Source organism: Orcinus orca, chromosome 2, assembly GCF_937001465.1.
Source record: "Orcinus orca chromosome 2, mOrcOrc1.1, whole genome shotgun sequence".
NCBI classification, from domain to species: Eukaryota; Metazoa; Chordata; class Mammalia; order Artiodactyla; family Delphinidae; genus Orcinus; species Orcinus orca.
The window spans coordinates 132,621,098-132,647,944 of NC_064560.1; positions in this window are offsets into that span (position 1 = coordinate 132,621,098).

Here is a 26,847-nt window from a genome sequence, read left to right on the forward strand (position 1 = left end):
ATTTTGCCAAGAAATTTGGATTTCAAAATCAAATCATCACTTTAGGTTAATTTGGTTTTAAGTGAAATAAAACCATTAGACTCCTGGCACTATCTTCTGTTTCAGTACATATCATAGCTCTCATGTCTTAGAAGATAATTTAAGGGATAGATCATTGGTTGACTCTCAAAAGAACTAGATATTCTTCATTCTTCCCACTGACTGGGTGACGTCTTACTCATCACTTACTCTTTCTGCCCTTTATTTTCTTTCTCTGTAAGATGAGAATTATGCAAGAAGACAAAGAAAATATATGCAAATATATTTTATAGTGCTCTTGAAAGGAACACTGAATAAATCAAATACATTAACAATATGCATGTATGTGCACAAATGTACACAGATATATTTATTTAAGCAATGTCATGTTGGCTTCCAATTTCTCATTTTTCTGTTATTACTTTTCTGATATATCTTTTCCTATATTTTAGCAGGAAAAGCATGGCAAACATTTAAAAATTCTCTTCCATTTTCTCTTTTCCTCTTTTTTCCTTCTTTTCCTTTCTTTTCATTTTTCCTCTCGCAGCCTTCAAACACCTTTTTGGATTTTTGCTCAAAGAACAAAAGTGGAATAAGAAGCTCAAAGATAAACAAGCTTCCCTATCATTTTCATTTTGTGAACCTCTGAAGTCATTATGCAGCCAAATAAAATGGGAGCAGCATCTTTGTCAAATGTTCTGTATTAGCTTGTTGATGCTTTTTGTCTGGAGATGACTCTTAAATATTGATGACAATTACAATTTACTTCCTATGCTTTTATTTTCAAAATTCAAGATTTGGTAAAGGCATGAACATACGAGTATCAGATAGATTTGTTAATTCTCCTTGACATAAGTAAAGTCTGGGACAGCAAGATGTTTTAAAGATCATCAACAATATGATCGATACAGATTGCCAAAATCAATTCTGGAGTCTGACTCTGCCTGCTGTGAGCAGTTGTCACAATGTTCTTTGAGAAAACTGGCAAGAAATGATAAGGATTCTGTCAACAGACACCCATCAATAGGAAATAATCTCCCTGCAGACATATTGCACTCCTTTTGCCTTTTCCTTGCAAACAGGTCATGAATAAGGAAAGCCTGGCTGAATTTTGTAATTAATCAAGTTAATATGAGATCTTATCTAAGATCTTGGTTATGAACAGATTAATAACATTAAATTGGAAAATACACTTCTCAATTTACAGAGTACTTCAGAACTCAAAAGCAGTACCTATTGTATGAAATTTATTTGAAGTTTCTATAAGTAATTTATTTTAAATTTTTATTTTATACTGGAGTATAGTTGATTAACAATGCTGTGTTAGTTTCAGGTGTACAGCAAAGTGATTCAGTTACACATATATACATGTGTTTATTTTTTTTCAGATTCTTTTCCCATTTAGGGTATTACAGAATACTGAGCAGAGTTCCTTGTGCTATACAGTATGTCCTTGTTTTTATCTATCTTAAATATAGATAACCAACATGTCATGTACATGTACATGTGTACATGTACATCCCAAACTCGCAATCTATCCATCCCCTCAACCTTTCCCCCCCAGTAACCATAAGTTCATTAAGTCTGTGAGTCTGTTTCTGTTTTGTAAATAAGTTTATTTGTATCATTTTTTTTAGATACTGCATATAAGCAATATCATATGATATTTGTCTTTCTCTGTCTGACTTACTTCACTTAGTATGATAATCTCTAAGCCCATCTATATTGCTGCAAATGGCATTATTTCATTCTTTTTTATGGCTGAGTAATTTTCCATTGTATATAGGTACCACATCTTCTTTATCCATTTGTCTGTTGATGGACATTTAGATTGATTCCATGTCTTGGCTATTGTAAACAGCACTGCAATGAACATTGGGGTGCATGTATCCTTTCAAACCATGTTTTTCTTTGGATAAATGCCCAGGAGTAGGATTGCAGGATCATATGGTAGTTCTATTTTTAGTTTTGTAAGGAGTCCCCATACGGTTTTCCATAGTGGCTGTATCAATTTACATTCCCACCAACAGTGTAAGAGGGTTCCCTTTTCTCCACACCCTCTCTAGCATTTATTGTTTGTAGATTTTTTGCTGATGGCCATTCTGACTGGTGTGAGGTGATATCTTATTGTAGTTTTGATTTGCATTTCTCTAATAATTAGAGATTTGAGCATCTTTTCATGTGCCTCTTGGCCATCTGTATGTCTTCTTTGGAGAAATGTCTATTTTGGTCTTCTGCCCATTTTTTGATTGGGTTGTTTGTTTTTTTGATATTGAGCCGCATGAGCTGTTTGTAAATTTTGGAGACTAATCCCTTGTCAGTCACATCAATGGAAACCATACACAAAACAAAAAGACAACCTACAGAATGGGAGAAAATATAAGTAGTTTTTTTTAAATTCAGTGAGATTCCTTCCATAGGTACAGAGTTTGACACTTTAGGTAGCTTGTTGGTTGACTTTGGTAAGGATCTTTGTTGTTGTTGTTGTTTTTTAACTTCTTAACTTCACCATATTTAGAAAAGCTGCATATATGGTTGACTATAGAATTTGTTTTAGAGGTTTCCTAAAGCTTTTACTGGCACCTGTGGATCCTATGAGTTTATGAATGTCTTCAAGATGTCTATGAACTTCCTAAAATTGGATTAAAACATTTTGTGTGTGTGTTCACAGTTATATTATTTATGGAGATAGGAATCCTAACAATTACCTGACTTACCAAAGTGCGTATGAAAAAAAATTTTTTTAAAGAATGGAAGGAAGGAGAGAAGGAATGGGAAAAAGCTATCTGATAGAAAATGATTTTTCAAAACTTGGATAATTTATCCCTACCCAGGCATTAATCTATTAAAAGATAAGTGCTCATTGAGTGCTTATTATGTGCCATCAGTGGGCTATAATAACAGAAAGCTCCACCCTTGAAGAGCTTATATTCACATGACAGGAGAACGACAATAGAGTAGGTCAAGTTTTATGTGATACAAACCTAAAATATAACCCTCCAATAACTTTATCCGTTTTGCAACTATGCTATTAGGAAACAGAATAGAATTGTTATACAAATAACAAACAAATTTGCTTTTTTTTAAAGCAAATAGTTTCTAATATTCTTTGGCAATTCCTTAACAATAGATTCAACGCCTCTTTCTAAAGAGTTGTCCCTTACCCTGGGTACTACTGACATTTGAGTCAGTTAATTCCCTTATGAGGAGCTGTCCTGTGTATCTGTTTAGCAGCAATCCTGGCCTCTACCCACTAGATGCCAGTAGTTAGCCCTCCCCAGTTATTATATCTAAGAATTTCTCTAGAAATCGCCAAATGTTCCCTGGAGGAGAAAATCACTCCTCTCTTGAGAACCACTACTGTACAGAATGCATCTGTTAATAGTTCAAGCCAATAGCAAGGCGTGTAGTGATGAATGCAATGTTTTCATTGTCATGGAAAACTTCCCATGTCTTGGAGAGAACCCAGTCTTGAAGGAATCAAATTTAGAATTCATCAGTCTACAAAATATCTACTAAAAAAGCATACCTTGTTCTTGAAGGAAGTTTTTTCTCTCTCCTTCCTCCTTGCTTTCCCATTTTCTTTTACTTTTTATTTGCTTACTTATTTTTTGTCTGTTTTTCTTTCATACCTAAGCTAATGGAGGGCCAATGTTATAGGCATTCTCTTACTAAACAAAATTGACTTTCTAATAGTACAATCTAGCTGTTTAAAATGTAACTAATATTGAAGATACTTACTTAAAGGAGGGATTTGTAGATTTGTAAGTAGCATCTAGAAATCCAAGAAAAATAGCTAAAGGAATAAAAGTTAAAGAAATAAATATTGATATAGATTTATTGATTTTTTTCTTTCATTGAAGCTCAAAATTTCTAGTTATTTCAGAGATCCTGAATTCAGCAGTAACAGCCTCTTTTGACTCTCTGTCACTGTCATTCTTATAAAGGAAACACCTCCAGGAAGAAAGAAAACAAGGCTGTATTAAAAGGAGTAGAGGAAAATAGAGTCAATTTAATGAGAAAGTATAGGAAGAAGGTAGACAAAGCAGGCAAAAGATGACAAAAATTAGTTATAAAATAGGAATAAAAAAATCAGGAAAAAAGTAAATGGAAATAATTCTTTTTAAAGAAGGAATAAATGGAAGCCTATGCTGGTATAGAGAAAGAAGAGAAAACAGAAAAAAAAAAGTTTCTAAAGTAGTAGGCTACATAAATTTGCTACATGTTTCCCTATTGATTTGCATATATGAGGTGTTTAGAGATTGACCCTAGAAGGACACTCAGAACACATTTAAGATTGACATAAGGACTCTTTCCTTCTCCAAGAAAAGCCTCTCTAGCTCCTCAAACTAAATGACAGTCCTACTAGTGTATTCTGATACACTCTAATTTATCAAGGATTTGAATGCCTTGTAAACTCTGTTCACCATCAAGAAAAATTGATTCCCCCTCTTTTTAAACTTCCATTATTGTAAGGTTAAATTCACTTTTTTGAGCAGCCACATAGTTTTTACTCTTCTCTTCTTATTGGAGATCAATAATTCAGGTCTTTTCCTTGTATTTTGTATTTTTTATACCGCTTGTATCTTGACCAAACAAAATTAAGTTTAGATTCCAAATTCAGGTTTTACAATTATCTATGTTGGATTGAATCCATTACTCAAGGCTATTCAGTTATTTTGTCCAGACTTTGTCATTCAAGGCACTTGCAATTCATCTTGAATTCATATAATCTGCAAATTTGAATAGAATGGGTGACATTATAGTATTCTCTCCCAACAGCACCTCTGCTTTCTGGCTGTAAGAGTGTGCTTTCCAATATAAAGGCTGAAATACAAATATTCGCTTCCCAGCCTTCTTTGTGGTAGGTCATGAGTATGTAATTTAATTCTGGCCAATGGAATTTGACCATTGGATGGCTCCTAAGGGCTTTGCGGAAAGGTTTTGCTCCATAAATATTCACTGAGCATTCATATGATACATGGAACTGCTATAGCTCTGTTGCAACCAGGAAGGAAGACAACAGTGATAGAGTTGGCAGAGTGGAAAGATAAAAAAATCACTGGTTCTTTGATGATATCATTAAGCCACAAATTAACCCTAAAACAGTCTCCCCCTAGATATTTTGTTATTTAAGATCACACACATCTTAACATTTAATTCAATGTGGATTGTGTATTTGGTTGCTTGTAGCCCAAAGAATTCCAACTGATACAATAAATATGTCTCCTATATCTTCATTGACGCTTCATGATGCCTTCTCTTTAATATATTAACTTGGACTTGGGGATATAAACATATTTAGAACAGCTCTTTGGAAGAATTTACCCATCATGAGTTTCAGATCATTTTATTCAGTTCCTTCTCCTTCTTCAGTTTATTCCATCGTTTTTGATCTGTGACCCATCCTGGAATTTAGTAAAAGAGAGAGACATAATATTTAAAATCAAGGTGTATGAATAGTGTATGGAGATAGCATATGGAGGAAAGAAAAGAAAGTCAAAAGTGAGAGCTCTGGAAGTTCCTGTTTTGATTGGAAGTAGAAAATATTAAACAGTGAAATAGACCAAGAAGGGAGCAACCAAGAGGAGGGGGAATAGAAAAGTTGGTTCCATATGTTGACAGGAAGTAGGCTATTGTCAGAAAGATTTAATAGATTCTTGAATTGGATCTTTCAGCATCCATTTTGCCCTCATTCTATTTGTAAAGTCTAGGGACTTAAAATCTGTATTTCCTAAATTCCCTGGCAGCTGGGCTTCTGAATGAGACTTGGATGCTGTCAGTTAGATGCTCTCATACAATATTTAAAAGGCGAAAGAGAGGCAGAGGTCATCCTTCCCATGACTAGTGACTGATAAGTGGTGGGCAGACCTCAAGTTCCAGTGGCTAGTTGCCAGCCTTGTTGGGTGCGGTCTCTGCAACAGTGGCAGTGCAGGCCTAGCAGCTGCAGATTCCTGATATCTGTGTCAAAGCAACAGTGGAATGACTTTCAAGTGATACAGAGGCAGTCTCCTGAATTCTACTCCACCAGGACTTCCAACAATTTTGAAGGCATTTAATTCCCTAGAAGAACCCCTTTTCAGCTTGAACTATCTAAGGCGATAGAGAAGTATAGGCAACATGGTCAAATAACACTGATAGGTTAAGTTGATGCCTGTTAAGAGAATTTTGAATGGCAATTAAAGTATCTAGGGAGCAATTTCATCAGACTAATGAGAGCACAGACCTAGATACCAGGAATTAAAGAATATAATTCAGAAAAGTGTTGATTACAAGTTAGAGAAAACAAACTCAAACTTGCACAAAAAGAGATGTGCTGCACCTGGGTTGCAGCATATCCTAACCAAAGGACATAAATAGGTTCATTAAATCTGTCTCCCATCATCTTGAACTCTCACCTCTACTTATCTCTGCTTAGTTCTCTCTTTGAAGATGGGTGAGTGGCTTCTGACAATCCTAAGCTCACAATATCCCAGCATCCATAAATCAATTCCGCAGAAATTCAGACTGGCTTGTTCACATGCCCACTCTTGGATTAATCTGTTTCCAGAAAGGGTTTGTGTGTTATTTTTAAGGTGGGGTACCCATCTTTTTACTTGGTAGTTTACCAAAAACCACATGAGCAGGTGAGAAAATTTCTACGAGGATAAGAGAATACTGTAGCACATGAATGAGGAAAAGGATGCTGGGATAAAAACCAATAGATTCCTGTACAAGGAATGAGTGAATAGGGGGGAAAAGATGCTAATGTCTTGAGTGAGATTAAGGCCAATGTAGGATGTATAAGATATTAGAAACCTGGTGTATACATAGACTGGGAAAAAGAACCATCTCAGAGGAAGGAATGTCACTTTTAATGAGAAGAAGCAGAAATATTTGCTCAAAGTCTACTAATAGTAGGGGAAGTAGAGAGAGCTAATTTTGAGAATAATGCAGAGAACATGTTCATCTTAAATAAAAAAGAAAAAAGTTATATATTTATTATATATATATAAATATAATGGTCATTGATAATACATTATATATATTATATGGTGTAGAAACACTTGAAGTAGAGAGGAATGAACTTGAAAGTTTTATTTATGATTATTCTTTAAAAAAAAAATAAGGCCATTTGCTGAAATTTAGGTTTTAGTCAGCCAGGCTGGAACCTTAAGGTTTTATACACCTTTGTATGTTTTGAATATCTATGGTGATCATGTATTACATTTATTAAAAATAATGAGAAAGCCTATTAGAATGTGGAACATTTCTGAGTAATGATAAGAAATAATGAGAGGGGGCTTCCCTGGTGGCGCAGTGGTTGAGGGTCTGCCTACCAATGCGGGGGACACGGGTTCGAGCCCTGGTCTGGGAGGATCCCACATGCCGTGGAGCAGCTGGGCCTGTGAACCACAACTACTGAGCCTGCGCGTCTGGAGCCTGTGCTCCACAACAAGAGAGGCCGCAATAGTGAGAGGCCCGCGTACCGCGATTTAGAGTGGCCCCCGCTTGCCACAACTAGAGAAAGCCCTCGCAGAGAAATGAAGACCCAGCACAGCCATAAATAATAAATAAATAAATAATTAAGTTAATAATTAAAAAAAAAAGAAAGAATAGGAGGGTGTTTCAGTGAAAATTACTGCACGATGTTACACAAGTTACATGATGACTGAAGGGATTTAACTCCCGAGTGTTTCCTTTATGAATCAGCAGGCGTCTAAGGAGTAGGAGGCGTTGCAGATGTGAAGTAGTGGTTGTTGGGCAAAAAAATCCAGGTTTCACCTGGAGAAAGGAGGCTAAACAGGCAAGTGAGACAAGCCAAGGACAGAGAAGTTGCATTAAATCAGGGGTGTAAATTGGCGGCTAAGCCAGGCCAGCAGTCAGGACTGTGTGGCCCACGTGGTGTATGCTCATTCTGATGCTTTAATCCTGGGCTTGCTTGCTCGATTGATCACAATTTCTACCACTCTGAATGCACTGTAGAGTTCTTGTGCAGTTTTCATATTTATTATCTCATGTATGCTCACAACAATTTTGTGCTCACAATAGATTTTCCGATTTTCAGTTGAGCATTTTGGACAGGCCACTGGGTCCAATAAACAAAATAATTGTCTAAGATACTTTAATGTAGTGTCCAGTTTCTGGGCCTTCCATGGAGAGCCCATGCTATGTGGAAGGTGAAGGAACATAAGGTTTGAGCTGGAAATTTAGCTCTGATACCTCCTCTCTCTGTTTCTGTTAATCCTCTGCAGAATCTAATTTCTGATCTCAAAGAACTCTGGACTTAGATTTAGAATATCTGGATCCTTAAATTCTATTCCTGGGAATTTAGGCTAAAAATCACAAAAAATAAAACAAGTCTTATGAGTAAAGGCAAACAAAGCAACACTATTTCTAATGAAACAATTAGAAAAAAATTAAAATTTCTAGTCATAAGGGAATGGATAAGCAAACAATGATAGCCCACCATGGAGCCATTAGAAATATTTATGGAGGCATAAAAAATTGAGTAATATGTTAATTGAATAAAGAAAGATATATTGTACATACACCATATAATGTATAATAAACAGTATATAAATAAATGCACTTATTTAAAATGAAATTAAAATGGTGACAACACTTCTACTTAGGTTACAGTACAGCAGGTACCATTTTCCCTTTCAACTTTTCTACATTTTCAAGATTGTTAAAATAAAAATAGTTAAATACAAGTAATGGTCATTGAAGAGAAATAATTCTCAGAATTTAGGAGAATACCAACTGCCAGAAAAAATACCTAGGGCCTAATGTAAGATCCTATAAATGAGCTGCTAAGGGAGGGAGACCAAAAACTATGTAGAAAAAAAATATGTTCAAATCTCTTAAAATGTAGTTAAGAGGTACTGAGAAGGATGATGGGGTCAGTTGGGAAGAGGGATAAAAATGAGTGTGTTTTTCAGGGGAAACATATATTTTACCTCAATATATTTCTGTTTTATTCAAATTTAATATTTTATTATTAGATATTGGATACCTTATTCTTTGCACAAATAGAGAAAAAGTTACTGCAAAAGGGGCATCAAAGGATTTGATTTTTCTTTCTCTTATTCACTTAGTTTGGCTGTTGCCATTGACCTGACTTCCAGAGAGTTGCACATTGCAAGGAAAATATTATGACTTTATGAATTAAGATTAAATAAATTAATATTTATAAAGTTCTTAGAAAATAGTCTGGCACAGAATAAGCACTATTTAGAATATTGTTATATAAGTACTCTACTTTTGAGTAGCCTGACATATTGCATAAAACATCTTTAAAAAACAACCCCTTAATCTCCAAGTACCAGAATGTAACTTGGAAATATTGTACTTTTTTTTCCTAATGCTTTAGAACAACCAAAAAAACCTAAAAAGGTACAAAGCAAATAACTCTTTATTTTGTTTCATAGACCCAAAATAATGAAAATGGGTATATACCAATTTGAATTTTAAAAAAGAATGAACAGGCACACTATCTTTAAAGCCACTGTAAATTACCAGCTTAATAAATTGCAAAGATTGTGTGTAGCTATTTATTCTTCTCTTCAGTAAAAAAAATGTATAGTTACCATGGCAACTACCAAATCTCATAGTGTGTGTGCTACTTCTATGATATGATCACTTTTTGTAATAAAGACATGAGTAATATATCATCTGGGCTCTGGTATTAAATGTTTTGAAATGCTTTCAAACACACACGTTGCTGATATACATATTCACTATTTTTGACTCCTTTAGCTCTCTGACATTAAATACACTTTAAAGTTTAACATTTTTGTGCTTCAGATATTTTCTGAATATATTACCACGTTATATCAAATCTCTGAAAATTGTAGAATTACAGTCAACACCCCAAATTTCTCAATGACTTGTAATTGGCTTTCCATAAGCACTATAGAAATGGATTAAAGGAATGTTTTTCCTAAAGAATTTAAAATGGAGTTCCAATTTTTTTTAAAATTGAATCTTCCATAACAAGAAAAGCACTCTTTATATTTTCTTAAAATAAATAACAATTTGTATTAGAAATTGACCAAGATACTGTTTTCCAAGTCTCTATGCTCCTGTACATTTAATGCAGGATCCATTTATGAGACAGCTAAAATTAAATATAAAAGTGCAACATTTCTTCACAGGTATTATTAGACAAAATGATATGAACCCCTAAAGTGAGCTGTGCCTCACTTGAACCCATGTCCCCAAGCATATGGAGGAAAGAGAAGAGAGTCAAGAGTGAGAGCTCTGGAGACTGCTGTGTTTTTTGGGAGTAGAAAATATTAAACAGTGAAGTAGACCAAAAAGGGAGCAGCTGAGAGAAAGGGGAACAGAAAAGTTGATACCATATGTTGACAGGAAGTAGACAATTGTCAGAAAGATTTAATAGATTCTTGAATTGGATCTTTCAACGTCTGTTTTGTTCTCATCTATTGCGGATGAGACTTGGGTGCTGTTAGTTAGATGTTCTCATACAATATCTAAATGGCGAAAGAGAGGCGGAGGTCATCTTCCACAGAAGAAGATTTAGCTGAAGCTTAGATGCAACATTGGCTCATGTTTCGTCATGTCTCCTTGGCTTCCTTTGAAAAACTGAAGGGGAGGTTATTCTCTCTGAAAATCTCACCAGGTAAATAAGAGGGCTTGGATTTCCAGGGTTGCCGATGGGATGCTTTCTGTAAAAACTTGGCCTAACTGAAATATGGTTAACTTGACCTAACTGAAATATGGTTAACTTCCTTGCTCTATTAGTCTCAAAAAGCAGGAGCTACAGTGAGCAAAATGAAGCAGAAATTTCACAAATCATAAAATTACTTAATCATTTAAATGCCTAATGTTTTTTGAGTTGTGCCGCTCTTTTGTTTGATTTTTTTTTGACTCTCCCATGAAGAAGAAAGGGCTTTATTACATTTAATTTTTAATGGAATTGAATTAAATTATTGTCACAAATATTTAATGTCTCACCTTAAGGTAATTGTGTAAAACCAAGGCAATCAGTATTATTAAGAAGATGTTTGGTTGTTATGCCAAATATTCTCATTACATAAATTTTAGGAAAAAAGAAAATAGGCATCTAAAGCAGAGAAAGCAACCAAGTTTGCTAAATTCTACTTATCTGGCAGCTCTTTCTTTTTAGAATTCCATAAATTTATTTTTCTTGCATTTATTTAACAACTTAGAGTTTGCATAGTGCTTTCCTAGACATGATTCCCTGTGCTCTTCACAACATCTTTATGAGGGGACAGGGTTCATAGTATTTATTTTTAATTTCTGTTTACCAAGATTTAAAGAGGTTACAATAAGGGGAGAGAGATGAGAACAGAATCAGAGATGAAGGTTAAAGATGAGGTAAAGTAATAAAATATAAAAGAAGAAAGGTGAATAAAGATAGATGGAAAAATATCCCACAGACTGTAAGCAAGTAGATGGAGACAAACCATTAACAGCCACAAGGCATGATACTGGGATAAGCAGAGGAAGCAATTGGATATCTGAGAACAAGAGAACCTCAAAGCGGGTTGTGGCCTTGCAGTTCTGGGTGAATGCAGGAACCAGTACTAGGAGAGTCTGAGAGGCTGAGGCTGGACAGCTTCTATGAGCTATCAACCTGACCCATCAGGGCTCCTTTCCAGGACGGGGCCCCATACTGGGGAGAACATTAAGGGAATGGAATAAATATTGAGGAGAAATAGGGACAAGAGACACAGACAAGCAAAGGGAAGGTCTAGATCTGCCCTATTCAATAACGTAGCCAATAGCTATTGTAGTGACGCTGTTGAGCACTTTAACTGAGACCAGTCTGAACTGAGATGTGCTGTAAGTGTAAGATACACCATGGATATTGAAGACTTAGATTAAAAACTATAAATGATCTTATTAATAATTTTAAAATATTTGATTACATGTTAAAACGGTAATAGTTTGGTTATATTGGGTTACATCAAATATACTAAATTGATTTCACCTTTTGTCCGTTTTTCTAAAATGTGATTACTGGGAATTCCCTGGTGGTCCAGTCGTTAGGACTCCATGCTTCCACTGTAGGGGGCACAGTTCTCCTGGTCAGGGAACTAAGTTCCTGCATGCTTGCACGGTGCGGCCAAAACAAACAAAAAAAAGTGTTTAAAAAATGTGATTATTAAAAATTTTAAATTATGTATGTGCTTTATATTTGTGGTTCTCATCTATTGGACAAATTGGACCAGAGGTAGACAAACTATGGCTTGTGCGCCAAATCCAACCTGCTACTTACTTTTGTAAATAACGTCTGATTAAGGTACAGCCCTGCTCATTTGCTTAGGTATTGTCTATAGAGTTGAATAGATATAAAAGAGACTATATAGTCTGCAAAGCCTAAAATATTTACTACTTGGCCTCGAGAGAAAAAAACTTTACCAATGCCTGATATAAACCAATTGGAGGAAGAAAGAAACATAGTCAGAAAATCCCAGAAATCAAGCCAGCCTATTTCTGAACACTATACAAAACCAGTAAGAGAGAAAGCTCTTTGAAATTAAAAAGCTTTCCTGAACGCTGCCTCATTTTAGAAGTCTGCCAAAATTAATTTCATGTAAATATTAACAACATAGAAGGATCAAGGTCAAATTCAATGCAAAAGTACTATACAAAGAAAAAGAATAAAGAACAGGATAATTTTTTCCCACATCAGAAAGCTAAGTCCACAATCAGAATGAAACTGAAACCACATTTTGAAAATGAGCTAAAAGACACAAAGAAAATGTTACAACACTTAAAAGCAAAACATAAATCAGAATTAGAAATCTTTGTAAATGTGTGACTGAACTCAAGAAATAATTCAAAATAAAAAATTAAATAAAACATAGTGTAACTTTAAATAAATAGATGAAAAAGAAATATTTAAAAACCAAATAAATAAATAAAATTAGCAAGAGATAAAAAAGATCCAAGAAAAAGTGATAAATATTGAAAAGAGGCCAAAAATACAAAAAAAATGTATAAGATGGTCTTGTGTAGTCTGATAATGAGTGTCTCAAGTCTGGGATGAAGGCTTATGAACAAAATTGAAAGCAAATAGAGTGTCTTAAAATCTTTGGGTTAGTGAAGATTATACTCATCCTACCCTCTTCCTGAATGTTAGTATTCATAGAAGCTAATGTAATAGAAATGGGCCTTTTGAAATAACTGAAGATTATGAGAAAGACATGCAATCTTTTTGCATAAAAAGTTTTTGCATAAAAAGCACTCCCTTTGTTACTTAGTAGCAGAGTACAGAAGAACAAGAGCCTTGTCATGCCACAAAGCAGTCAGAAGGAAAGGTAGAACGTTGGGTAGGGGATAGTGAAGGTGTTCAACAGGTTCAAGATGTTATGAGTGAGGGAAAAAATGAAAGGAGAGAAGAAAAGAAAAGGCCTGGGAGACACACTTACAGATTACCCTGAGAGTCCGGGACTAACTGGGCCATCTTCCACAGATGGACCACAGGGCTAAATTAAACAGAATAGAAATTCTACTATGAACCTCTGTACCTTTATAGAGTCTGGCTTTTGTCACTTGACTCTGAAAGAAAGGACTGATGAAAACTTCTTTTGGACTCTTTGAGTCTATGCTTGACCAATTAACAGTGAGAATATGTTCATGTTGTTGCAGATACTGGCTGAGATTGCTAATAATACCCCCAATAGTCATTTCTTACTCTTATTGATATAGCACTTGGTAATAGAAATAAAATAAAAATCTAGCAGGACACTCATGTTGTTGCAGATACTGGCTGAGATTGCTAATAATACCCCCAATAGTCATTTCTTACTCTTATTGATATAGCACTTGGTAATAGAAATAAAATAAAAATCTAGCAGGACACATTGTTATCCAGGTTGGGATAACATTTTCCTGCCTCTTTTGCAGCTAGTTATGGCCATGTGACTCAGTTCTGCCCAGTGAGATGTGAGCAAAAGAAATCCATATTACTTCTTAGCTGTACCCTTAAAAGAAGCATCTTGCCCTCCAATTTCTCTTTCATCCTTGCCACAGACTCGAGCATGGAGCAGGTAGGACCTAAGGGGTTGACAGAGAAGTAAGATAAATGATCTTATGGAGCCTGCCAAGTCAAATTTTTCAATGAGCAAGTAATAAATATTCTCTTTTGCATAAGCCACTATTCTTTTGGTCTCTATTGAAGCTACTAGACAAATATCCTAGCAATATACTACTGTTCTTTTCTTTATATAATTAAGAGCTAGCACATGGGCCCTAAGAGATTATTGGAATGGTGGTAGGAATCAAATTACAATGCACCACTGAGCCAAGTGTCACCTCACCATGACAGCCAAACTCTTAGCAAAATGGTGCAGAGGAATGGAATTATTCATTTAAGCACTAACTCAAAATATTTGGAGAAAACTCTTAGACATGCTAGAAATTCTTTCTGGAGAGAAAAGACAATGGAGCCTAAGTATGGGTTTCTTGGACTCTGTGTGTCACGCTACTGTGAATAACATCATTCAATAAGGATTCATTCCTTTTTTCTGTATGTTTAAGTGAGAGCCCCCACCTTCCATACTTTCTTCTTTTGTAAATTAAGGGAAAGAAAGAAGGGAGTTCATCTGACATGACCCTAAACTGAAGGATAAATACCAAATGGCCTATCATTTGCCTACCATGTCAATATAAAGTAGCGGTTAAGAATGTAAGTGAAACTAGTTTGTCTGAGGTTGAACCAATGGTGTGACTTTCAACAATTTATTTAACCTTCCCATGCATCAGTTTCATCATCTATAAAATGGATAATAATAGTACCTATCATACTGAGTTGTTGTTCACTAAATGAGTTAATACACACAGAGCACTCCAATCAATGCCTGTTACTTAGTAAATAATAAATGTTAGCAAATATTATCTTAGATAACTAAGATATTATTATCTTAGATAACTAAGATATTATTATCTTAGATAACTAAGATATTATTATCTTAGATAACTAAGATATTATTATCTTAGTTGGGGGGAAAAACTCAAACAATCCAAGGGTGATGCCCAAAACAACAGACTGGAGATTGCATTGCTACAAAATACTGCAGTGCTGGGCATTCATGAAATAGGTGATCACTGGAAATGGTCTAGTATTCTATGGTGAATCATTAGGTACCTGTCAGTTTATAAACTGCAATGAGAGTTCAGAGAAGAGCCAATAGCAGTGGGTAAGGGACCTGCTAAGACCCAAGACACTAAGCCCCAAGGCAGGATTTGTTATACATAAGTGAGATAAGGCCTGTAGGATAAGGAAGCAGACTTTAACTGGAAATAAAGGTGAGGCACATGAATATAAAAATTAGTCATGAAGCAATAAGTTTTAAGTTAATTAGACCCTGCTGAATATCACAAATGATGATGAGGATTGAGAAAAAGGTGACAACATAAAACAAGAGGAAAAATTGGCTCTTCTCAGAAGGCACGAGATATCACTCAGTATTGAGCTAAATTTAATGAACATTTTAATGTTCTCACCACACACAAACAGATAATTATGTGAGGTGATAGATGTGATAGATGTGTTAACCTTATCATGGTTATTGCAATATACAGGTGTATCAAATCATCATGTTGCACACCTTAAACATATACAATGTTATATGTCAGTTATATCTCAATAAAGCTGAAAAAGATTTTTCCAGGTTGTTACATACAGCACAAGTTCATTCATTTTACCTGCTGCATAATATTCCGCTGAGTAAATTTATTTATTTATACTTCTACTAATGATCATTTAGATGCTGGGAATTTTTCACTATTATAAACAAGGCTACAAATGACTACTCTTCCTCATGATTACTGATATACCTCTGCAGCTGTTTCTCTATATTATGTTTATACATCCAGATTTGAACTTTCTGGGTCAAAAGGCATAGGCAAATTCAATTTCTTTGGAAATGGCCAAATTGTTCTCACATTTGGCTTTACCAAATAACACTCAATTCTTTTATTCTGTTATTTATACCATATTTCAAAGAAGCGTATTATTCCACTTTAACACTGTGCAACACTACATGAACTAACTTTTAAATATGCCTTACAGATCAATGCTTACTTCTTATCTAACATAGGTCAAAGATACGTATGATGGATTAAGACAAGTCCTAATATTTGCAAAATATCAGGGTTATAAAAGAATATAGGAAGGGAAAAACAAATCAAAACTTTTTCCTGGGTAGACTTGGAGAAGCAATAAAACCAAACTTCTTCCCAGCAAAAATGTATTATTCTTATTACTTCTTGTCTTTCAGTAGTTTTGTACATATTATTACATGATAGATGACAATTCAATAATAGGATGTGAAAAATAGAAAATACTTTGCATACAACTCTACATAAAGCTTCCATTCTTAAATCATTCCTAAATCATTGAAACATGTTTGCATTTAGTCTGTATTTAATATCCAACTCTGTAACTGAAAGCAAAGCTAGTGAAAATTTTTTCTTCATATATAAAACATAATGGTGATTTTTTTTCTCCCATGTTTCTCTCTTTTTGATGATATGTTTTTCAAAGTGAGTACTTGAGGAATAAAGATGTAGACCACATAGGCACTTCTTTCTGCTTAGAAGAGACACAGTTAAGAAATGAGAAAGGCATAAACCAAAATAAGGAGATTTCACAAGTGCTCTGAATAAAGCATAAGATGCTTCAGCACGCATATGCTGCAAAATGCTGTCACATTAACTCAATATTCTAGACGAGTTTTATCCTAAACAATTTTTTCTACCTTACCTTAACTGATCAAAGACCTATAGGTATAATTTCTCCATATATTATTTATTCTGTTCAGATATCATCTTTCAAGTATCTTGAAATGATTGTAATAGCAAATTGCTGATTTTTAAAAGCTGAATCAGTGATAGCTTCAGTAGTGTACTGTCATTACATTAGAGATTTTAGACATTGATGTATAACTCAGGTGTTTAAAACATAGAACTATTACTTCTCATTATTGTTTTTCTTTCAACTTAATATAATTATTCATTCAAGAAAGTACCTCATCAATTATTTTTTATCTATGTAGTGTATTGCTTTAAATGATTTTGCCTTTCTATTTTGCCAGAAATAATTGTTCTTAACTGGCTACAAAAGTGAAGTCATCGAGTCTCTTACCACCTTAGTATCATCCATGAAATTGGCTACTGTTCTCTATCCTTTTGTTTTATTATCAAACCACAAAGGAAAGACTGATCTTGGCCTTGCCTCCCTTCAAAGCACACGTGCTATTTATCCCATGTCAGATGTGCAGAGTTATTGCAACACTCTTAAATATTATAACAAGAATAAATTAAATGCTTAAAAAACATTGAGAAGATACAATGACTTGTTGTAGAGACATGTACTAAAAAATGAGGAAATTCCAAACTGGGAATATATATGCAAGACTCACAGACAGAGTGCATAGTATCTTGGGAATGTCTTCATAGCAATAATTTGTGGAGTGGCTGAAATTTTTATCTTTCATTTCTCTGGATTAAATAATAATGTTAATATAAACATGTCAAAGTTTAAATATTTTCTTAAAATTTTCCTTTTTTCTATATTTGTCTTAATCCTGAATTATGTTAGACTATTTCAGTGACAACACAAAGAAATAATAATTGCTTGAGTTAAAATTTTTACCATAAAAGTTGAAATTTAAGTGGAGAGCCTCTCTCTTTAACTCAGATAACTTTAGTTATAAATATTTTTAACTTTTGGTATTGAATGTGAAATGAACAACTCATTTTGTAAGTAGCTAACTTTACGGTGGGGCAAATTACTGAAAACAACAATTTTAAAATTATTTCTTGTTTGGAAAGATTATTCCAACATTTATTTAATGTAGGGTAGTTTATCAATTATTTGTAATTTTAGAAGTGTTAAACAAGATTCTAGAGAACCTAGAATACTAGCCCTCGTTCTGTCATTAACAGTGTATTTTAGGAAAAATTATTTAATGTCTCTATTTTAAAATGTACAAATAATGCTAAATGTAGACTTCAGTGACATAGATTTGAAGATTCTGAATAACATAGATTTACAGGTTCTGAAGATTCTGTAGACTTTAGTAACATAGATTTGAAGATTCTGAATTCTTTGGCATAGTCATAATTACAAAGTGTGTAGTTGTTGGTGGAAGGAGAGATGCCAGAAAACTTGAAGGGGCAGGAAGACATGATCTAATGTCAATGTCAATTAGGAGACCATGATAGCTCCTAATTTCACAGCCTGTACATTCGCTTGCCTTCTAACCTTGACCTTCAGCCATTTTGACAGGCTCCAGGCTAATCTCTGGGAAAATGTCCCCTTTTTAGTCTTCAAATAATATCAATATGAAATAAGAGGTGTTTTTAAGAAATCAGATCTGTTTTGAGCTGACATGAGAAAAAAGGGTTTATATATATATATGTGTGTGTATAAAACACTTGTTGTGGAAGGGAAAAGCAAGTAATGATAATAAAATTTCCTTTTCTATAACACCAAATGTGGTGATAGGAACACATCTTCATTAATACCTACTACACTCAGATGGCCACATGACATAGCTTCTGTTCTTTCCCCAGCATCCTAAATTCATTCTCTAGTTTCGTAGTCTTCACACAAATTTATTCAAGTGAGTGTTGCTGTGATGATGGTACAATTTGGTTGTGGCCAACATGCGACACTACATGAAAATCTTCACTACCGTTGCCTTTCTTCTCTCTCAAAGGAATGGTACAAATGACATACTCCCACTTTTTTCTTTACAATTTACTTCTAAATTCAGTTTATTTGTTTAATGAAGTCTTTTTTTTTAATCATATGAACACATATATATTTGTAAATACTTATTTCCTTTTTTCTTCCCAGGTCTTGTATACTAACCTAAGGAAAAAACTCTTTCTTTTCTCTTCAGCCTTCATTTCTTTTTCTTTTTCTTACCCAAATAAATCAAATCTAATCTAATAATGCATAAGGTTTCCTGTGTCAAGGAAATAGAAATCTATGTGTTTTGTTACACTTAGACAAAGCAGAGACTCAGTGCCCTTGGTTGCTGTAACCTTGACTCTACTCTTTTACATGCTTCAGGTATCTTTCTTCCCTGCTTGCAGTTATTTATTCTCCTTTCCGTCACTCATGAACATTTCTAGAGCATTCTGCACTCCCACTGTGTTACTCAATGGAAATGTGATAATAAGTAAGACACGGTTCCTGACCAAAAAGGAGAAAGACAAATATATAAGGACTCATTTTTCAATTTGGTTTATTTAATAACATTCATTGAAGCAATATTGTTTAAGTATTTTTCGGGACAAATAAGGTTTATATAAGTTATATCATGGGTTAAATAGGTTGTGCAATAACTGCCAACTATTTACATCCAAAAACTTATTTCCATAGCACTGTTTTCACAGGAAAAAAGTCTGAATTCCAGTCCACTGCCTACAAATGCAGTGTTGGAACACAACTCACTTACGTGTAGTCTGCTTGTTAAATTATGTTGAATTGCACCTTTTCTCAGAAGGACCCTCTAAATATCTCCACGTGTAATATCATGGGGTCTTATTTGTTTATTCTCTGTTTTCTTTCACAAGCAATTTGAAACAGTTTACACATATAACAAAATAATAATGCAATATAAACAAGGTAAAGAGGTAGGACTAGGAAAAATTGTAAATGAAAGCAGAAATCCAAGCCTGGAGTAGGGCGGGGCCAGGTGGACCAGCACACGTGTAGCTATGACTGCCCTGTAGAAGGTGCCCTGTGGAAGATGACCATGAGAGGATGCTGGACATTTGCACTGAAGACTCTTCTTTGGAGTCTGCTGAGTTGCTACTTGAAAGTGAATCCATAGGCTTCGGAAACTTGAAGAGTAGATGAAAAGTTTGGCATTCGTTTGGGAAAACTTACAAGCCTCTTGAAAATGATTTCTTTAACATAAGAAAAAGTCACATCTCTACCTAGAAGTGGGTTTCAAAGTGGCCTATAGAAAAATTCAAGAGATTATCTCAATAAATCCTTGGAGGTTCTCTCTAACACAGTTTATTGGCTTCTTTAATCTCCCAAATCTTATCATGCAGAGTTGACTAAGATGATTGGGGGCTGAAAGATTTTCAGAGCAGCTATTTCCAGGTAGCTAACACAGGTAAATAACAATATGAATCATAAAGATATTTTGGAATATTCAATTTTGGGTATTATATTGCCCTGCTGAATGTTCCAGAAAAAATTAATTTCTAAAAGTGTTACTGAGTAGCTCAAGATGTAGACTATTATATAAGATTATTGGAAATAAAATGCCCAAATTGAAGAGATAATCTACAAAAAGATGGCTTCATTTTTTTAATAGTTTAAATCATTATTTCCAACAAAGATGGTAGAGGCAATTACCTTTCATGTCTCTTTTTAGAGAGTGACAATGTGGTCATATCATCAGTAAATAATATGATGTTATTTAGTCTTAAATGCTCTTGTGAATTAGACATAAGACAATGCATTATTTCTATTTTACAAAGACAAAACTGAAGTGATGGAGAAAAAATTGTAGTGAAAGTTAAGCCAAGGATTGAGAATGTTCTGCTGGGCATGTGGTATACAAGCACTTAATATTTGCTAAGTAGTTGATTGTTTTACATCTATATGTGTGACAGCTAAATCAAAATGGCCGATAGCTTTAAATAACTTAGTTTTTAAATATTTTTTAGTGATGATCACAAGTCTCATAGTGACAGAAATTTAGAATATTGGTCTTTTGCATTTTCATCTAATATAGCAGTCCCTGAACCCTAAATAGCTGTCAATCAGAAAGCCTTAATGAATTTTCAGTGTAAAATCAAAGACATAGTGATTCTAAATTTAGTCACAAGAGAAGTACATTGCTTCCCTTGGCTCTTTGTGAATCATATTAGAATTGCTTCACCCAAATTAAGTATTTACTTATTAGAAGATGGACTTTTCTAATGTGCATAATGTTCTTTGCTTTTAAAAGTTATGTCACACTGTAGCAAATAAGGGAATTTAATTCAATCATATTTTTAAAATATGATCCCAAGATTCCTATGAAAAACTTCTGGACAAACTAAAAAAATAATTTTTAAAACATTTTACTTTTGCCTAAATATAATAGGCCTTATTATGAAATATGATATCCATATGAAATATAATAAATTCTTAAATATATGTTAAAATGCCTGTCTTAATTCCTTCCTTTTCCCTTTTTCTTCGCTAAGCTTATAAAAGTAAAAATCAATTACACTGATGAAAAAAACTCTGTATTTAAATTGCAGAATGTTAAATAAACAACACCCCCCCCAAAAAAAGCAAAACAAGTAGTATTTGAATATTTAATAGTTTCAATTTCCATTTGTTCTGGAGTAAATTCTATGTGAGATGTATTTCTGAGCAACCAATAAAAATATGTTCAAATAAAACAATCATTTGGAGTTAGAGAAAACATTAAGTATCTTTTTAAAACACAAGCAGCTTTTTCATTTTTAAATTTTCATGCAAAATAGTGCAAATAGAACTGCTATAAATAGATTGTAGAATATTAACTAACACTGTGTTTTAGATGGATATTTGCATTATTATAATAAAAGATCTAAATCTTGGTTTGGGAAACAATTCATTTTGAGTGTTATCAACCAACCAATATTTATTGACCATCTGACCAAATATTCTTAATATTGAGTTAGTGGCTTTTTGGTTTGGGAATGAAGTGATCCTGAAGAAGTTTAGGGCATGGGGTCTGCTTTGAAGGAAATTAAAATCTAAGTTTCTGTTTGCATCCCTATATAAACCAATACTCAAGTCTTTAAAGCCATTTTCAAGAAAACACAATCCCTCTCACAGTAAAGGAGAAACCAAAAAGAGTTAGAGCACCACAAGATTTAGGAGGTGTTCTGAATAGTTAATAAATATTATGATCTGACTGAGATGTGATTAAAACCAAGTGTAGGAAGTGTCTATATTCATTGGAATGGTAGTTGTCACATTGCCATTTCTGCCACAAAATGCTATTTCATGCTTGAAAACAACCCTCTCCATTAGCAAAGGTATAAGTCAGCTACTTGGAAATGGTTACGCAATTCTTTCCTCCAATGCTAAAAGCAGAATCACAGTTCCTGTTTTTCTTTTCCTTGAAAGGAGGTGAAAATCTGACAGCTCAAAATGAATCAAAAACCCAAGATAAAACCGACACCATTTTGTGCCCACTCAGTCTTCTTTCCAGGGTCATACATGTGTAAGTGGCTGTTTGTTTATAGTCAAGACCTTCTGTGGGTAAATCTGGCAGGATATCAAAGACATTTAGCATAGATATTTCATTTTCAATGCATGTGTCTATTTTTTCCCCTGTTGATGAACCAAATATAGCACATGCAGATGATTTTTAGGAATTTATTTTAAATCATAAATGTTTCCTTTTTTTCTTTCTCTGAATGTTCACAGTAGCTGGGAGACAAGTAAGTATTTGCCTATCACTCCCCTCTCATCACAGCATTGAATGGTTGGGTGAAATGGAACACAAAATTACATAATGTGTTTCCCTCCTTTACTATCTCTCTGTCTCTATCAATCTATTAATTAATAATATAGTCATCAATCTAGTAATCATCTATCATCTATCTGTTTGTCATTTATAACCCATAGCATAGTGTTTAAGAATAAGGGCTTTGAATTTAGTTAAACCTGGAGTTGAAGGCAGGGTCTGCCTGTTATTAGCTGAATGGCCTTAGTTAAATCACTTAACCTCTCTAAGCCTAATTGGCTTATCAGTTTAAACCAAGCAATGAAAATATTTATTTCATTAAGAATGTTATGAAGATTAAAACAGATAACTCATGCAAAGGGCTTAGCACATTGCTTGGCATGTAGTAAACATTCAATAAAATTTAAAGATTATTCTTATTTTTTAAAATAACAATAATCACTTTCAGAATAGATGACAAGCATGAGGCAGAGATCATTCAAATTTCAGTTTAATACCTTTAGTAGTATTTCATTCATTGATGAAAAAACGTGATTTTAGTTAACTCTAGGCAAAACCGGGAGATAGTAAAATTTTTCTTTTAATTAATGGTTCTTTCATCTCCCCATTTCAGATATTTTCATAACAGTGGTACTGTTTTTCTCTTTTCCTAATAGAATAAAATGTTTTCCAATTGTTCTTTTCTTTCAGTAGCAAAATACTTGTATTTATAGTTTATTGTGACTAAGTCGATGCATAACCTCCTTGTAATATAGTTTGGTGGGGTATTTTTGTTTTTTTTTTTGTTTTTGTTTTTCTGTGTTTTTTATTTTGGAAATGCTATCTTAATCCAGTTTGAAGCCCTAGCTAGAAGACCATCAGTTCACCACAAGCAGCTGATTAAGTCCATACCACAACCACTTTGGGGGGCTCTCTCACACACCAGGATCACTGTGCACCCACCCGAATTGCCCCGTGACCAGGTACCAGATACCTAGAGACAGCTCTTATGCTCTAGAGTCCGGGGAATTACTCAAATTAGCCAATCCAGAGAGAACCCCAGAAACCTAGCTAACTCCACCCCTCTCACCACACCTAAACTGCCCCCCTAGGTATAGCTCCAGCTTGTGGTACCTTTGCCCCCACCCCCAGTGCTACTCCCTGTATGACCCTGAGTGAAGCCTTCTCTCTTTCAAAGTTGGAAGCAACAAAGCCACCAAAAGTCTTTAAATCTTATAAAACACTTCCTTAACCAGTTTTTATTTGAAGCCTTTGTGCTCTATTATCAGATATGAGCATTTTATTGTATGTTAAAGGAGTTTTTATTTTAAATATTATAATTATGTTCAGAAGTAATACAGGGTCATTTTAGGACTTACTGAAAACACTAAAAAAAAAAAATTCCTAAAGAAAAAAAATCCATTCACAAACTCATAAAAAGCTAATACCAAAGTTTAGTTATACTTTCTATTAGTTTTTAACCATATATGTCACTATCTATTATATTTATATATACATACCCATACATATGGAGATATAGTCATATCTATATATGCATATGTATATGTATTTTTATCCAGTATAGCTAGACAGATACAGATATATATCTTTTCTATTTGTACAAAGATAAATAACTTTAAATAAATCAATTCATAAATTTCCTTCAGAATTCATATCACAATTATAGTTAAATAATTATTTATATAATTATGTAAAACTTAATCCCATCTCTAGATTATAAACACCATGAGTGTAAGGTTTGTGACTGCTCTAAACAGTTTGCCTAATGTGGTCTCTGACAAATAGATGATCCATGAATTTGTTGAAGGAATGAAAATAACCTTTATGAACACTGCACATAACCTGCTTTATTTTTTAATTCACTTAATCTTTTTCTGTATATCCTTAAATTTCATACTATTTCATATGATATATGTTAAAGGAATACAAAACATCAACAAGCAGCAATAGATCCAACTATATCATACTCCTAAAATACACCGCAGCTAGTTATCAACACTGCCTATATGAAGGAGACTGGCCTGTCCAATTCATTTCCTTCAGTCTGATGGGTAGAATGGAATGTAAGATCATGTGCAATGAAGCTGTGAGGCTCTGCAAAAAAACCAAGTTTGTATCATATAAAACAAAGGGAAGTGTTGACAATTATTTACTCGTCTGAACTAAATAATTCAGTAATAAAATGTTTTGTTGTGTTTAAAGAAGCTGGTTCTGTAGGTAAAATTAAGGGGCTAATTGCCAAAGTTGTATACTTGGCGCAGGAAAAATCGAGAGAGAGAGAGAGAGAGAGAGAGAGAGAGAGAGAGAGAGAGAGAGAGAGAGAACAGAGAGACGGGGGAAAGACAGAAACAGAGAAACAGAGAGAATAGCTCAGGAAAAAAAATAAAGTTGTACCTCTATGCCATTGAGAGAGACGGCATAATCTTGCAAGAATTATGTGAGTCATTTCAGAATTTACTCAGTCCAAAACACAACTGATCAGTGAAAAATAGGCACTTGCTGATAACATGTACATTCTATTAACCTGAAAGAGAGCTCAACCTAATTAGAAATAAACATTGTGACAGATAGATAGGTATAGATATGTAGATACAGGGAGAGAATAGTAAATTTACAAGTGCAATAGAAGTAACCTCTTCTGCAGAGAGAAGGTGTTATTTGAGTTGTTTCTTGTTCAAAGAAAGAGGGGTAGGAATGGATTCTGAATGGAGATAATAACATGAATAAAGATGGAGTGGTGTGAAAATGTACAATGGAGGGTATATAGCTGGAGGATATAGTGTGAGACAAAGCTAGAGACCACACATGGGTTTATAAATCGGGCTTATTTCTTTCTATTTTATCCTCTATGAGACCAGTTGTTCTCAACCAGAGGCAATTTTTGTCCCTGAGGGACATTTGACAATATCTGGAGACAAATATCTTGGGGATGGGTGCCACTGGCATCTAGTGAGAATCCAGAGATAATGCTAAATATCCTATGATGAATAGGATAGCACCCTCCACACCAAAAAGAATTTTCTAGCTGAAATGTCAGTAGTCCAAGATTAAGAGAGCCTGGACTGCACCAATGGTCTCCAAAATGGGATGTTTGAACCTGATGAGTGATAAAAGAGAACACATTAGGGTGCAGAAAGAAAATATTAAAATTTTATAGTTGTATTATCTCATTTCTAAAATTTTGTTTTTGAAAGTATATTTTGTAGCACACAAAGTATATATTTGTGGTACATGTGTGCAATTTATAAATATATGTACATGCATTTGTAGTGCCTGCTCAACCTTTTTTCCTACTGGGTTACACAGCCAAAAAGTTTGTAGACCCTTGATTTAGCAAATAGGACGTCATCAAAAATTTAGGTGGGTATGTTATAGAAAAACAAATGTGGTTGTAATATTGGGAAAGGATGAGAACAAAGAAGACTGGAGGCATGGAGAAGAGTCGGGCATCTACTGCAATATTCCAGGCAGGAAATGAAAAAGATAGGCTTTAAGGCATTGTCATTAGAGATAAAATAAGGAGATCAATTCAAGACACATGTTTGAAGGAGATTCAACAAGAATTCTTGGGTGACAGATTGGATTTGAGAATTGAGTAAGATAGAGATGTTGGGAAATAACTCTAAGGTTTCCACCTTAGACTTGCTCATTGTTCTTTCTGCCTCATATTTTAATTGATAGTATGCAGGTCTCTCTGATTTTGTGTAAACACAGAGCCAGAGTTTGAGTTATCTTGGGGACTGGTGGATGAGGGAGAAACTTAGGATGACCCTGATGAGTAAATTGTGGATAGTGAGGGTACCATCAGAGATGAGAATGTGAGAGGAAATACAGTGGATATCTTTTATTTGAGATGGGTATAATAAGTTTATTTTGATGATTTTGATTTTGTAGTCCTCTGGGAACTCAGGTAAACATGTCAGATAAAGATTTGGAGACTACTTTTTCTGCTTAGGTAAAGCTGAAAGGATAAGTTTGAGGAGGTAACTAAAAAGACTAATGATATTGGTAATAATATATTTCTAACAATGTGAATTATCTTACTTATACCTTGTTCTTTGATCCCTGCATAGTAACCAAAAAAAGGAAAAAGGCAAAAAGAGAGAAAGAAAGAAAGAGAGAGAGAGAGGAAGAGAAAGAGAGAAAGCGAGAAAGAAAGAAAGAAAGAAAGAAAGAAAGAAAGAAAAAGTAAGTTTGGAATAATGCAGAGCTGGGGGTTAAAATGATTGGTAGAGTGAAGAATACAAGGTTTAGAAATTAAGATTGCAGCAGAAGGATTAATAGTGTCATTTCAGGCTATGGCAGTAAGGGGGAAATTAAAGTGAGAAGACTTTTATTCAAAAGAATGTGGAAGGTTTAAGACAAG